This window comes from Marmota monax, unplaced genomic scaffold (assembly GCF_021218885.2).
Source record: "Marmota monax isolate L192 unplaced genomic scaffold, Marmota_monax_Labrador192_F-V1.1 WCK01_AAM20220418_F8-fsc00059, whole genome shotgun sequence".
NCBI classification, from domain to species: domain Eukaryota; kingdom Metazoa; phylum Chordata; class Mammalia; order Rodentia; family Sciuridae; genus Marmota; species Marmota monax.
Window position 1 is genome coordinate 10647859 of NW_026693595.1, and position 16257 is coordinate 10664115.

The 16257-nt window shown below is 38.8% G+C and overlaps 1 long non-coding RNA gene across 5 annotated transcripts in view; it reads right to left on the reverse strand.

Moving 5' to 3' along the window:
• LOC131424739 (uncharacterized) overlaps positions 1 to 16257 on the reverse strand; it is a 154039-nt gene that overhangs the window by 20486 nt on the left and 117296 nt on the right. For 4 of the 5 annotated variants that reach the window (XR_009228213.1, XR_009228214.1, XR_009228211.1 and 1 more), the window contains one exon: positions 848 to 945. The exons of the other annotated variant lie outside the window; for it this stretch is intronic. This is a non-coding gene — a long non-coding RNA (uncharacterized LOC131424739). The remainder of the gene's footprint in view (positions 1 to 847; positions 946 to 16257) is intronic. 5 annotated transcript variants of the gene reach the window in all.

Genomic DNA, 16257 nt, shown 5'->3' on the forward strand with positions numbered 1-16257 from the left:
GACTCTAGATGGCTTCTAATGGAACACAGAGTATAGGGCAGAGGGGACAGGAGAAGAGTGTGTGTGTGTGTGTATGTGTGCGTGTGTGTGTGTGCGCGCACACACATGTGCATGGTCACCACGCATGCCAAGTTTCAGTGTGCAGAAACCATACACAGTAATTCATGCAGAAAGCTTCTGGGGCCAGTAGACCACCTGCCAATACCCAGCCTGGTGCAGGCAAGGAGACTCTGCTTGAAAGCGGAAAGGCCAAGCATATGTGAGGGACTTCAAGCCAAAGAGCTAATGCTGATAGTCTGAAAGCCCTGCCAGGATCTCACAGCAGCCCCCTGTCCCCTTTGGAGATCAAGATGCCAGACTGAGTGAAGATAACCTGCCCAGCTCTCTGCTGGATGCAATCACTGATTGAAATTGTAAATTCAATAGGAATATTTTGTGTAAATGTACCTAATGTGATGGCTTGGTTGGAGCCCAGGAACTTAGTTTTAGGATTTCCTTTGGATACTCCACACAGCAAAGAGTTATTCAAGATGAAACAAAGAGATGTAATTAATTTAATAAGTTCAATTTTATATTTAAAAAATTAATTTACTTTTATTTCTTCTAAATATAAAATTAGTAAACTATGAGAAAGTATGAAAGTAGAAAATTTGTGCCCCAAATTCCACTGGCTAAAAAGATCTGTTATTAGGGAAGACCACCCTTCCTTCCTCCTTTCTTCTCTACCTCTTGGTCTCCACAACCACCGCCCCCACCCCTGACACACACAACTCTCCCCAATTCTCTATCTTTTCTGGATACCTTTGCAAAATAGCTTTGTAATAGTTTATCCAGCATTTCTATATACCTGAGGCATATGGAAAGATGCCACATTCCCTGTAAAAGGAACTGGAAACCTGTATCTGTCAGGTTTGGAGAATGCTGACTGTCACAAGAGAGAGTGCCCTGTAAATAGAGCCAGATTTGAGTTGAATTTTGTGATCAGAATAGATTTATGGCAAGTCATTTCATTTCTCTTAGCTCTATTGTTCTCATCTATAAACTTAGGTAATATAATTATGACCTTCCTCACTGTTTTAATTCTCTTCTATTTAAGCTGAAGCCATTTTCTCCATCCTTCATTTCCAGAAAAGCTGGAGAAGACTGCAAGTTTCTCAGACACAGGCACCATAATCTTATTCAATATGTCCCTTAAAAAACAAAACTTCATGAACGAGGCAGTAGTTGTTTGAATAACCTTGATGATTTCCTTTCATCAATGTACCAATGAGCTAAAAACAAAACAAAACAAAAAACACAGTGATAGAAAAGAGACCTTAAACTGGAAACAAGTGATACATTCAATTTCTTAAGAAGTTTGCCAGGATGAGGCAGGGGTGGCATTACATCTCCCTGGAGTTTCACTCACCACAGTTCTCTCATCCCACTATCCCTACAGTACTAAAAAGTGAAACCTTGGTTTAGAGGTTCTGGCTGGGTAAATGTTTAAGAGCCATTAAATCTGCCAGAATGAATCTCAGGTTGAAGAACCTCACAGAAACTTTTCCAGAGTCTCAGGGTACCAGGTAGCATACGCAGAGAAGTTACCAAATGCCAGCTTATCCCATGCTCAAGTGCAGAGATGTACCTCATAGAAATAGGAGCAATGTTCCCAAAATGCTGTCTTTGCCATGTGGTAAAATTCCTTGCCAAAGTGCAGAGCCATCAAAGAGAGAGAGAGAGAGAGAGAGAGAGAGAGAGAGAGAGAGAGAGAGAGAGAGAGAGAGAGAGAAAACACAAAATAAAATGGAGACATATAGAAATCACAGGTCCTGCTTCTAGTAGTTAATAGACTTCAAGGAAAATCATTATTCATGGTAGAAGACAATTTGGTGGTATCATTCAAAAAGTTTGGTGTCCATATACAACAGCTATACACTTTTAGAAAGTTACACAAAAAGCTCCATGTTGTCTATGCAGTTTAATTTTTTACTTTTTGCCATTTAATTTTAATAATGAAAAACCTAGGAGATATAAAAATTCTCCTCCATAGGGAACTGGTAAATACATTAAGAGACATAAAATAGGAGGTAGTATAGGTGCTAAAGTTAGGCAGAGCTCTGTCCATTCTCACATGGACAGGTGGCTAAGGCATGTTTTATTGTCATGACTAAGAGCATGGACTGTGGAGCCACACTGCCTAAGTTCAAATGCTTGTTTCTAGCTGTGTGATGAAGGTAGACTTTTAATTTTTATGTCATACTGTTGGGACTGGTTTTAGTGAATACAATACTTTTATTTAAATAAGTAATTAAAATAATTATTCAAACATATACTAGATAAGAAGATAGTTGTTCTGCAAGTTTGGTACATAAAAGAGACTTTAAAAGTGACAATAATAACTGAGGGCTATATACTTCAGGCATTATCAGTGTGACCACAACCTTACATTTAACCCCTTCTATTTATAATGTATTTTAAACTTTGCAAAAATATTATCATATTCATGAGTTAATATAATCTATCACTCTTCTAAAGAGGATTTTTATATGTATTATCCCTGAGAGAGAAAGAGAGGAGAAAGAGAGAGAGAGAGAGAATAAGAAGAAGAAAAAGAAGAGGAGGAGGAGGAGGAGAGGAGGAGGAAGAAGGAGAAGAAAAAGAGGAGGAAGAAAAGGAGGGGAGGAAGAGGAGGAAGGAGAGGAGAGGAGAAGAGGGGAGAGTTTTTTGTTTTAGGAAAGCTAAGTACTTGACAAAATTGAGGCTTAGCGTGTTAAGGTCTTGCTAAAGATGTGAATGACAGACATTCAAGAAAAGACATGTTTCTAAAACTAAACTCTTTCTACCAAACCATAAGTATTTTGTAAACTGGGCTAGTGCAACATAAACAAAACAGATTTGTAGCATGAACACAATCAAATATGTGGTTTGGCAAAAAGGTGGATATTCATTGGTCACAGGTGAGAATGACCAAAATATGAGTTCTCAAAGACTATGAACAAAGCTTATATAACCACTCCAGGATGCAAATGACCAGTGTCTGACAACTGACACAGGAGAACGTAGGCTTGGCTTTGGCTCATAGCACCCTCAAGTGTGATAGTGTCAATGACTGATCATCTCTGGCCTCGTGAGACAATAAACTGATCAAACTGGTGGAACCAAGAGTAGAACTAAAGAAGGTTGCTATGTCATCTATTTGAGGCCAGTATAACCATGAAAAAATTTAAAGCAATAGGCCAAGTAGCCAGCCCACTACCCTTGTGCTCTTAGGCTTTTGGGAAAGAAAGTGACTGAGAAGGCACTCTGCAGGAGCCCAGGGAAAGACTCTCAGAGGAGGTGACATTTTAGAAGAAGCAAGAATATAGGAAAGAATAAGGCCACAAGTGAAGATATGAGAGAAGATTTTTCTAGCCAGAAGAAGAACTGATTCAAAGGCATAAGGAGGACATGAGCTTGGTGTTTGAGGAACACAATGAAGGTTTAATAGACCCAGAGCACAGACGGCCCTGCAAGCCATAGAGATATGGGGAATGGGGTGACAGAGAATTTTGCAAATATTTGATGAAGACATGATATGTCTTACACTTCTAAAATTTGTTCGGGTTGCTACATAGAAGACTAGAAGCAGAGATACCGGGTAAGAAGCAATTGCAATAACCAGGAGAAATATCATGATATCTTTGTTAAAGTACTAGTCATGGAGCTGGGTGCTGTGACACATGCCTGTCATCCCAGAGGCTCAGGAGGCTGAGGCAGGAGGATCACAAGTTCAAAGCCAGCCTCAGCAAAAGTGAGACACTAAGCAACTCAATGAGACCGTGTCTCTAAATAAAATACAAATTAGGGCTGGAGATGTGGCTCAGTAGTCGAATGCCCCTGAGTTCAATACCCAGTACCAGAAATAAAAACAAAAAAAGGTAGTAGTCATGGAAATGCAGAGAAGTGGATGCATTTAAGATCTGATTGAAGGCGGGTTCAAGAGTATTTGTAGATAAATAGCTTGTGTGGGTTAAGTGAAAGAGAGGATTCTTGGCTTGAGCAAGTGGAAAGAAAGAAGTATGTAAGCACTAGTTATGGTGTGTGATAATAGAAAGGAATTAACAGTTCCATAATTGTCACACAAAGTGTTAGTTACCACTGAACATCCACCTGAAGATGTCAAGTAGGCAACTAAAGTTAGAAATTTTGGAGGTAAAACAGAATGAAAAGTGAAGACCTGAGAGTCATCAGCATATAAAAACGGACTGGTTGGAGTCAGATGAAGAGATCAGGTAGGTGTGAAAAGAGGAAATGAGTCAGCATGAACCTAGAGGGAAGTGTGGGAAGATTAGATGAACTCTAGATAGGGCAAAGGGGAGGGAGGGGAAGAGAGTTGCAAGGGGGTAAAAAAGATGGTGGAATGAGATGGACATCATTATCCTAAAAACATGTATGAAGACACAAATGGTGTGAATATACTATGTATACAACCAGAGATATGAAAAATTGTGCTCTGTATGTATAATATGAATTGTAATGCATTCTGCTGTCATATACAACAAATTAGAGTAAAAAAAAAAAAAACACCAGCAAGGCCTAGAGCAAATAACATTTTAAAAAAAGTGAAAAACAGTACAGTAGTGGGGAGAGAAAAGGAGACAGATGACAATGCAAACTAATATGACCAGGAGATAGAGCCGCTATTATAGAGATAGCAGAGTCCTAGGAATCAAAGTATCTATAACATTAAATTTTAAGTGGTTTGTATTGCTATGATATAATATGTCTAAATCTTATCCAATCTTTTATGAAATGCATACAAAAAAAGTACCTCATGTTCCTAGAGAAAAGACCTATAGTTACTAATGTTTAGGAATTTCTGAATTAAAAAACCAATTCCTCCTAGCATGCACAAGGCACTGGGTTTGATCTTCAGCACCACATAAGTGTAAAATAAAGATATCGTGTCCACCTAAAAGCTAAAAAATAAATAAATAACAATTCCTTACCCAAATATTCTGCAGTGTACCTTAGAGTGGACAAGCCAAGTGCATAGAAATTCTATCAGCAATTTTGTTTGTTTGTTTGTTTTGGTACCAGGGAGATTGAATCCAGGAGCATTTTACCACTGAGCCACATCCCCAGCCCTTTTTATTTTTATTTTGAGACAGGGTTTGCTAAACTGAGCCACATCCCCAGTCCTTTTTATTTTTATTTTGAGACAGGGTTTGCTAAATTGCTTAGGGCCTCACTAAATTGCTGAGGCTGCCTCAGCCTCCTGAGTTGCTGGGATGACAGGCATGTGCCACCATTCCCAACTTCTATCAGCATTTTAAAACCTAACTGTGAAAATATGAACAGACAGCCTAGGACAATGGGACATGTAAGGAAAGCCTTTAACATAAGAGATACAAACATCAACCAACGCAGAAGAAAGGACACACACACACACACACACCACCACCACCACCACCACCACCACCACCAGAAAAAAGAAAACTGTAATCAAACTTTACCCAATGACCTCAGAGAAATAAGATGAATTACCTACCCTTAAAATAAGGTTAAGATGCTATTAAGAAAAAGGAATAAGCAGAGATTATTATTAGAAAAAAGTGAGGGTGTTTAGAAATTTAATATGATAGCTGAAGTGTGTGTGTGTGTGTGTGTGTAAAATTTGGGAAATACAACTAAGAAAACGTCTCATAATATTTTTTTTAAGAAGTAGAAGAGATGAGACTAGAGGGCCAATGCAGGAATTCCAACATCTTACCAATAAGATTCAGAAAGAGAAGAATGTAAAAAGCACAATCACAGAAACATTTTTCTGAAGCACATAAGTCTCCAAATTGAAAAGTCCTATCGAGCACCAACATAATAAAGGAGAAAAGACCCATCATTTCTGTAAACTTGCAGTACACCAGGGAGAAATAAGAGTTTTCAAGAAAGGAAACATTAAATTTCAGCACCATTTAATGTGCTGAAAACAGTGCCTTGAGTAGTATGGGCTGTTGCAAGAGGTGAGAAAACACACACAGAGAGTGGAGTACATTTATGTATAAATGGTCAAGTTATAAGAATGGCAGTGAATACCTCACTAGGGCTATCAATGGAGAATACAAACATTTTCTGACATTTGAGATCCAAAAACACATTGCCATCCATGCACCACTTCTCAAGAAGTTTCTACAAGATGAACCTCACCTGAAGTGAGCAATAAGATAAATCAGGAAAGAAGAAATGTTATCTAGAAGGCAAGGAATCAGCACAGGAGGAAGATGAAAGAAATACCCTGCACAATAATGAAAATAAGTCTTAGGAGGATAAAGGTGCTAAGGATTAGAAAACAAGCTATCCAGATATAACCCAAGGGCAGAGACAAGCAGGAGAAAGGTTCTCTCTCTCAAAACAAACAAACAAACAAAAAATGAGTTCAGTGGTGAACACATAATCCCAGCCTCTAAAGAAGCTGAGTCCAGAGGATCACAAATTCAAGGCCAGCCTCAGCAAATTAGCAAGGTTCTATGTAACTTAGTGAGACCCTGTCTCAAAATAAAAAGAGCTGAAGATGTTACTCAGTGGTTAAGCACCCCTAGGTTCAATCCCCAGTGCCAAAAATAAAGAAACAAACAAACCCCAACTGATTGAATTATCTAGTACATTCACTAGTGTAGACATATTGCTTGTACTTGGGAGCATTAATGCAGAAGCCACAGTTTGGGTGCCATACATTCTAGTTCCAGTCCTGCTTTTATGATCTTATATGAGCCAGTGCACTGCTCTGTGCTGGTGTTTCCCATCTATAAACTACACATTATAGAGTTAACTTCAGAGATTAACTAAATACATCACTATATTTAATATGCTGAATATTATGGGCAGTTGCAAAAGCAGAAATAATGTAACATATACGGAGAAAACAGAGTACATTTTTTAAATAAGAAAATTATCAGTTCTTGGAAAAATAATAATTGAAAAAGAAAAGAGTTGTAATCGTAGCATGTCTCTTGGCTCAATAGTAAATATTTCCATTGTCAGAATAACATAATACTGAAAATTAAAATGCAGACAAGCTGGAAAAGGCAAGAAGGGTCCAAGAATGTAAGAGAGAAATCTTTATCTAGCCTAAGAGGAAGTGAATAGAGGTAGCATTCTATTTAGAATGTGGGATTACATGTTAAAAGAATAGCTAAATATGTTTGAAGTTTGTGCTGAAAGAGCAGAACTTGGCTAATTGTGGTCATTTGGTTGCCAAATAATGAATAAAATAATAAAGAAGAAAGTATGGATATGGGAAGATCAGGTGTTCCTGCAGTATTTCCAGAGCAAAAAGTTCCAATAGAGGTCTCAAGGTCAGGGTTGGTGGAACTATCTGTCCACCAAGGAGTCTGCACTACTGAGAAATAATCCCAGGAAGTGAAGAACTGCCCTCTTCAAGTATTCCATTTCATAGGCCCATAACACAGCTCCCCGTTTCCTTTGAAGTTTTCCTTCCTGTATGGAAAAGGGACCCGGAGGCAAAGCCTAATTATGAGGAAGGGAAACTTTTTTTTCTATTCTGTTTTTTTTTTTTTTTTACTTCTATCACCTAAACATGAGTTAAATTGCCTTAATAATACAATCAATCTTTAAAGAAAAAAGACAAAAAATAAATTTTGGTCTGAAATTATTATACTTTTGAAGTAGGAAGTCCAGTCCTGATACAAAACAGATATTTAAAAGCAGGCAACTGACATATAAATAAAGGAACAAATACCTCTGCTGTTCTCTGAAATTAAATGGAGTCTGCCAAAGAACAATCCGAAGGATGAGAGAGAAGACATACAAGTTGTCCATGTGAGGATAAAGCTGAAGGGAGTCTGATTGTGCCTGAGTCCCCTGTGCCCATTCAAAGCCAAGCCCAGCTGTAAACATCCCGATGACTGTGAACACTCAGTGTCAAAAGCACTTTTCTCTATCAGTGATTCATCACCAGGGCGGGTGCTCATCCCTAGGCAGGCGGGTTGGAGGTACTCAGGGCCCACACTGTCTTAAGCCACAAGATCAGCTGGCTTGGAGGAAGCCCCTTCGTTAGGCACTTCCCTGCCTGGGGGACAGATGTGTTTGGATTTCAATGAAAGAGCTGAAATTTCAATAACAAAACTAGAGACAGCTGCTCCAGAAATCCAGAGGGAGACCCAGGGGTCTTGGTGTTGTTTATTGTAACATGACAACACTCTTCTTGTTACTGCCAACCCTTAGCAGAGGCCAAGGCCTCTGGTGCTGGGCCTGGAGATGATCATGTTTCCAGCTGTGTTCAGAAGAAGCAATATGAAAAAGTCCCAGGGACACCTGGCTTGGGACACAGAAACATGAAGAAACTACCTGAGAATCAGATCCTGCAAAATATAAGCTAATGCACATTGATGGTGATAGAAAGTGAAGCTTTTGTAAGAAGCAAAATAAATGTAGATGAATTTTTTTTTTCATGTGAAATTATGAGTAAATTGTCTTAAATGTATAGTTCCCATGAATTTTGATGCTTTCAACAATAAGCAGGAGCACTGAGTTTTGGGGCTTAGTTTCTTAGTTTCAATTCATGTTAGCCAGTTTTCCTAGAAAAATATTTTGGTTTATGTTCTCACTTTTCTCCCCTAGGTTAGAGTTATTGTAAAAAGCAAAGGAGACTGAGGAAGGAAGCAGATATTTATTTTCTATTTTGCCAAGTGCCGTCCTGTGCTGAGCATTGTTTTACTTTGATTACACAATCACAAAATTTTTTCATAATTCTAAGCAAGGCATTATTACGATATTCATTTTAAACATGAAAAAAATGAAAATCAGTTTACAATATGTCTAAATCACCAGGCGAATAAGTAGTAGAGCTGAAATGAACATGAAATCTTTCTGAATCTTAAATCTATGCTGATTTTGATATCTGCACTCTTGTGTTCATCACAACATTGTTCACAATAACCAAGAGATGGAATCTACCTAAGAGTTCATCAACAGACAAGTGGATAAAAAAGTGTGGCACATATACATGGTAGAAAGATACTCAGTCTCAAAAAAAAAAAAAAAAAAAAGAGATGGAAGGCCAAGGGGTGTGGTGCACACCTGTAATCCCAGTGGCTCAGAACGCTGAGGCAGGAGGATCCTGAGTTCTAAAGCCAGCCTCAGCAATTTGAAGGCACTAAGCAATTCAATGAGACCCTATCTCTAAATAAAATACAAAAACAGGGCTGGGGATGTGGCTCAGTGGTTGAGTGCCCTAAATTCAATCCCTGGTGACAACCCCCATCCTCGGAAAAAAAAAAAAAAAAAGAGGAAATTCTGTCATTTGAAACACAATAAGGATAATGTATGCAAAGTGAATAAGCCCAGCATATAAAGACAAATATCATGTGATCTCACATATAAATGGAATCCAAAAAGCTCAAACTTGCAGAAGCACAGATTAGAGGGGTGGGTACCAGGGGCTGAGGAGAGGCAGGAGAGTTTGGGGAGACATTGGCCATAACATACATTTCAGTTTGGCAGAAGGAATAAGTTCAAGAGATCCCCTGCACAACATGGTGACTGTGGCTAACCACAATGCTGTGTGTACTTAAACATGAATAAGAGAGTACAGGTGTGTTCCTACCACACAAAAAATTAGTATTTGATTATCTTGATTTAATTATCTTGATTGAGACTTTCCACAAGGTACAGCTATTTCAAATATATTATACACCATAAATACATACAATTTTTATTTGTCAAGTTAAAAGAGTAAATGATAATTTAAAAAGTGAAAATAAATGAGGAAAGAAAAAAATCTATTCCCTTCCTTTTATACCATGTTCCTTCTGATAAACCCCAAACACAGACCTTTGTTTTCTCTCACACAGTGAGGCAGAGCCAGAGCTAATAAAAACAATGCATCCCTTTATCCCTGTAAGCCATGTAGAAGAGTTCATGATTCAAACGTGAGAGTGAATGTGCTTATTTCTAGTTTATCAATTAAGACTCCTGCTGCAACACATTTTTCTGTTTTGCCAAGTATTTAAAAATCTTCTTTATTCATTGCTTCTCACCTTGCCCAACTAAAATTGGCAAGCACCGTTATCCTCACTTAATAACCCAAGTCACCGAGGGAATAGCCTGGATTAGAAGCTGTGATACCCAAAGCTCATGGATAAGTGTTCTGTCTCCTGTCTAGACTCAATGAATAATTCAGAGATCTAGTGGGTGGAAATCCAGTTAGGAGTCTGGCAGATTTGATTGCTTTTGAGCTGTGGCAGCCAGGACACTACTTTTGTCCCCTCCCTAATGCTTCTCCTTAGGGGAAATCCTCTCATTCCCCAATCCCTTAAGAGTTGGTATAACATAAGGTGATGGTCCCAGCCCTCTTCCTGATTATCTTTTGCTGGGAGCCATTAGCCAAGTAGGTATGACAATTTCCTTGCCAGCGTACCCCATGTTGCAGTGACATTGAATGTACGTGACCTTGCTCAAGGACCAAGGCAGATTAGGGTGTTCCCGGTTTTAAGATAATTGTGTTTAGGGCGTTCCCAGTTTAGGTTCCAGGTTTAAGGTTTAAGATTATTCCTGCTGGGAATAGGGCGTATCCTGCTGCCTGAGTTCCCCTTGAGTTCTCACGGGATTCAGACAATATATTTTGGAGATAGAAGCCCAGTGGAGGGGGATTTGGGCAGAGAATGTGGATTTGGGAAGAGAACGTGGATTTCCCCAGAACGTGATTGTAGACGGCTGGTGTGAGTTCGGGAATAAAGAGTTGCTGTTTGAATCTACAAGCTGTGTGGTGGCTCGTGATTGTGTGCCCAGCCAGACTGCGGCATTTGTGCCCAGCCAGACTGCGGCAATCTTTATTCCAAAAACGTATTTGAGCTCCTATTATATGTGCATGCTAAATGCCTGTCGGCTTTGGGGTCTATTTCTGGCTCTTCCCCTAATGACCTGTTAGCTTCTGGTTACTTTACAACCCTGTCTAGACAGGTCCTGTCATGATTCTGGGGGTCAGACAATGGGCTCCAATGACACGCTTTCTTCCCTATTCTTCCAGCCCCAGGGAGATATCATCTTCTACTTGTCACTAATCTTTGGTCCCCTCATGGCTCCTTCTGGATTCTCAGATTTCCCATCACCCTTTTAACCAACTATCTATATTATATACCCATCTGTTTAAAAGACCTAGAGGGCTATTTTCCTGGCTGGATCCTGATGGGACACAAACAGAATTCTTAGTTACAAGCTATAGAAACCAACCCTGACATTTTAGCAGGAAATAAATTTATTACAAAAGATATCAGAAAGCTTTAAGAATCTCTAAGAGGACCACGGTACCAGTAGCAGAGAAAGAGGAAGAACGCTGCCCCCAAAAACTCCCCAAGCAGAACTTTTCCATGAAGTCACTATCACCACCATGCTTCATGTCAAGGGTTGTACACAGGTGCTTTTGACTCTAGATTCTGGAAGCTACCATTAAAATTGTGGTCTCTGCCATCATCTGTCAACCGAATCAATTCTGGGCATTTCCTACTTCTTTATGATATTAGCTTCCAACTTAGAGACCGGCATGGATACATCTGATTGTTGCAGTACAGGTGATGTGCCTAACCCTGGCTTCAAGGAGAGGTGGCTATGTAAGTTAAATGACAGCTTCAGTCCCCATCATGGGAGATGGGCTTGTCATAGGAAGCAACATTCCCTAAATACCAGATGGGGATTTAAATGCAGAGGGGGTATTTTAGTTTGAGCAGATGCTGAGATAAGGATTCAAGTATAAGTAGTTTGGGGGAAGGGAAATCCCAGGAAATGGGAGAAAAGGAAACAAGAGAAGTAAGATCAGAGAGAAAACAGCCTGTGGATGGTAAGCTTTCACTATCAATGACTAGAGCTAAATACCACTGGGAGACCTCAGAGGAGTTGTTCCGCCCAAGGAGCCAGGAAGCCTACGTACCACCCACCACCTGCTACCTGACACTACTGAGAACAGCTGGGGGTTCAGGCTTAATTCCCTCAGGCCTCTAGCCTCCCTCCCTCTTCTGTGAGCTCAGTGGGCCTCAGAAACCAGAGAAAACATTAAGGCGAATTATAGGTGCTGGCCTTTGAAAGTTGGCAGGTGTAAACTGAAAAGTTGAGGGAAAGAAAATACAGTAGACACCAAGTGCAGCAGGAAAGACAACTGGTAAAGGTAGACCCTAGGAACTGCTGAGCATTGAGGATACACCGGAGAGCAAAAGGGAAATTCTCCTGGCCGCATTAAGCCAATGGTCTTGAGATTCAGACACATAAACAAGCAAGTACAATAGCAATGCACAGGGAGCTAGACTTCTGGCTTCTGAGATCCAGGAGGATGGGGATAGTGTCCTGCTCATTTCTGAACTCCATTGCCTAGAGTGGTACTTACTCCATTCGTGCTTACTGGCCCTACACTGAATGGCTATTTAGACATAATACCAGTCTATAAATACCACTTGGAAGATTTTTGCAGCCCTGGTGTATCACTCTCATTGTCTCTGTTTCTTACTATAATCCATCAAGTGGATATGTCCCCATTTTACAGCAAAGCAAGTGGAGGCACCCCAACTATTTCCTAACTACTAATTGTTCTTATCTCAGCATGGATGTGGTTACTCTGAGAGGCTTGCCTGCCCAGGCTGCCCCTTCTCCAAGGCAGGGTTATCTCTATCACAGAACCATCTTGGTTTTGTCATTGGCAACTCATTCTCATGTATTCTCATGAGCTGAGCTCTTTGAGAGCAGAAGCTGGGTCTGTTTTGCTCAGCAACGTCTGCTCCGAGTCCTGGCTCCTGCTCCCATGTTCTACATGCACGAACATCATTTACACTGATCATTTTTTGAATGGTTTGAATAAGTGAATATAGGCTCAGAGATGTTAAATAATGTGACCAGTCAGAAAGCTAAGAGGAAGCAGAACTGAGGCTTGAACTGGAGTCTGCCTGATCCTCAAATATCTCCTGTAATTTGCTAAACAAATTGGCAATATAAAATCACAGGTGGCTTAAATACTGCTATATTAAGGTCAAAAGTAATGAACAGAAAGTGTCGAAGAACTTCTCATAATCATCAGGCTGAGGAGTTATTAAACAGAACACAAGCTAGAAGGAGGACAATGTCCCTTAGAGAACAAAGTCCCCAGATCCAAGACTTTGATCTGGCTGGACAAGATTTAAAATTTTCCTTAAATTTAATATTCTAAAATTCTAATGTATTTAATATAATCTCTAGGTAAAAGGAAAATCATTCCCTCTAACACTGATGACTAATTGACTTCATCAGCTCACTAAAATAATTCTGAAATCTTGGAGATGAAGTGATTTTTAAGGCACCTGATAGGGTTTTTCATGCTACTTTAGCCATTGCAGAAAAGCCTTTTCAAATTCCCAAGTGTCAGGCATACACAGCCACATTCAAACTGAAGGGGAAGAAGGAGATAATGGTTTGGAAAATTTCAAAGGTTTTCTTTTTCTGTCTTATTTAGCCAAACAATGTTCTCATTCCTTCCATTCTGCAAAGTCAGTGAGAGCTGTCCATCCTCCAAACATTCACTTCCTATTCGTCCTCAATTCTAAAATGACCAAGAAGCAACATAGATTTAATAATAGCCTTTGGGTGCTAGGGGTAGGCTTTAGAGGTGCAGTGGGGAAGTGGGAGATGGAACAGGCAAGAAATGCCACATGAAGTGTTCACAGAAATGACAACGTGACCCAAAGAATGACTTAGTATTTTTTTAAAAAATTGATGACACATAAAATTGTGGGGAAAAAAATTAAATCTTCCAATTGGTATTTATGGACTGGTATTATGCCCAAATGATATTTCTAGACATAAATAAAATACAATGACAAAAACAAAAGAAGGCTTCACTTAAATTATATATTAAAGAAGTAAAAAATACATTTAAAAAATTACCTTAAACCACTTAAAGTATTTGGCTTTCTGAAACTAGTAAAATGAAAACTTACTACATGAATCAATATATGCACATAAAGTGTGAGTGCTTTGATAATCAGTATGTGCTTTCCTAGTAAAAACTGAAAAAAAGATCTAGGTTCCACTTGAGTTCTATTTCTTGTGGAGAAAAATACGCCAGTGCCCCATCAGCTTTCAAATGGAAATCTGTGAGTGCAGAAAATCAGATTGACAGTCCATCAGTCTGACATCCCTTGACCTGATGGCTGATTCAGAAACTCAGAAGTGAACCTGGGGATGTATTTCATGTTTTTTGCCCCTTCACTAATTTCTAGCACCATCCTGCCACAGTGCTCACAAATAGAATTAAGAGGACAGCCAAAAGCAAAGAATTCCATTTGATTCAAACGTATGATATGTCAAGATCACTGTACCGTCATGTGTAACTAATAAAATAAATAAATAAAGAAAGAAAGAAAGAAAGAATAAACATTGCAAAAACTTTTCAAGGATCTCAGCATATATTCCAAGATAGCACAATGAGAACCAAAAGCCAGACAAAGATATTGAAAACATACACACACACACACACATACACACACTCACACACACACACAGATACATGTATATATATATATATATATATATATATAGAGAGAGAGAGAGAGAGAGAGAGAGTGAGTATGAAAGAAAACATTAAGATCAAGAATGCATATAAAAATTTACATCACACGGACTAGAGAGAAAAAATACGTGGTACTGATGATAACCTGTCACCCCCTTATATGCTCTCATCTGACCTTTAAACAACTCTAGAGTCAGATTTAGCTTCAGAAGCCATCTTAACACATTTCCTCAAAAAGTCACTCCAGGGGATTGGGTGTCCAACCAAGAGAGAAATTTTTGCCCTCATCGCTGAAGTTTGAATCGTTCAATCCATGAATGTTTGCAGATATTTTATACCCTGGCTACACGAGCTACTTATGATCCTTAGATGTGCCATGCAATTTCAAGTATCTGTAACTTTGTTCATTTAGTTTCCACTATGTGAAAATAACTTTTATCTACTCTTTTACCTGGGGACATCTTATTATGTTTTTTTTTTTTTTTGTAGCTCTATACAACAATTTCCACTTTTGCAAGGGATGTCTAACTATACAAATTATGGGTAATGGTTAATTTGTTTCATGTCTAGTTCAAGGGGCCTGGGGTTATTAAAGAAAAACCATGACCAAATCACCACAATAATTATTATCATTATTATGAAACATAATATATTTATATGTGAAATACATTTCAGTCAAAACAAAAACTCAAGAGGGAAATAATGATGAGATTTTTGAACTAGAATTCATTTCCTAATTTTTAAAAATTTGTTCTAATTAGTTATACATGACAATAGAATGAATTTTGACAATATTCTGGTTTACATGATGTAGAATCACACTGGTCATGTAGTCACATATGTACATAGGGTAATAATGCTTGATTCATTCTACTATCCCTACCCTCTCCCCTCCTTTCACCTCCCCTCTACCTAATACAAAGTAACTCTATTCTCCCCTATACCCCCAATTGTGAATTAGCATCCATATATCAAAGAAAACATTCAGCCTTTGTATTTTGGGGATTGGCTTAGCATGATTCTGCAGCTCCATCTATTTACCGGCAAATGCCATAATTTCATTCTTCTGTAAGGCTGATAATACTCCATTGTGTATATATACCACATTTTCTTTATCCATTCGTCTGTTAAAGGGCACCAAATTTGGTTCCATATTTTAGCTATTGTGAGTTGAGCTGCTATGAACATTGATATGGCTGTGTCACATAAAGTGAGTCATTATATAAGAGTTTAGTGTAAATCTGCAATCCTATTGTAAAATATAACAAGGATAGAAATTCAAACATTTCACTTTGTCCTAAACTACAGAAACTTCTATCAAGGCAGAACATCTTACACCACAAAAATTATTTTAAGGGTTAGCAAATGTTCTAGTTCAGTTGTTCCCACACTGGGCTGATACCCAGAATTATAAGGGGAACTTTAGAAAAATATAGATTTCCTTGCTTCACATTTGGCCTGTGACTCAGCATCTTTGTGGCATGGGGCTCAAGACTGTATTTTATAAAGTCTCCCTAGGCAAGCTGAAGAACAGCCAGGTCGACTGTATTAACTGATGAGTTTTTACAATTAAATGCCTGAGCTGGGAACACTGGAAAATATCTCTAGTTGATGCATATTTACATGCAGGCACTCCATATTTGGATTCCATTTCTGCTGTCAATTTCAGGGAATATACAGGCTTGTCCATGTACTCCTTTTGCTATTTTGACACTCTAGTTATGGGAAAAGCGAACTGCTCAAAGTTTCAATCT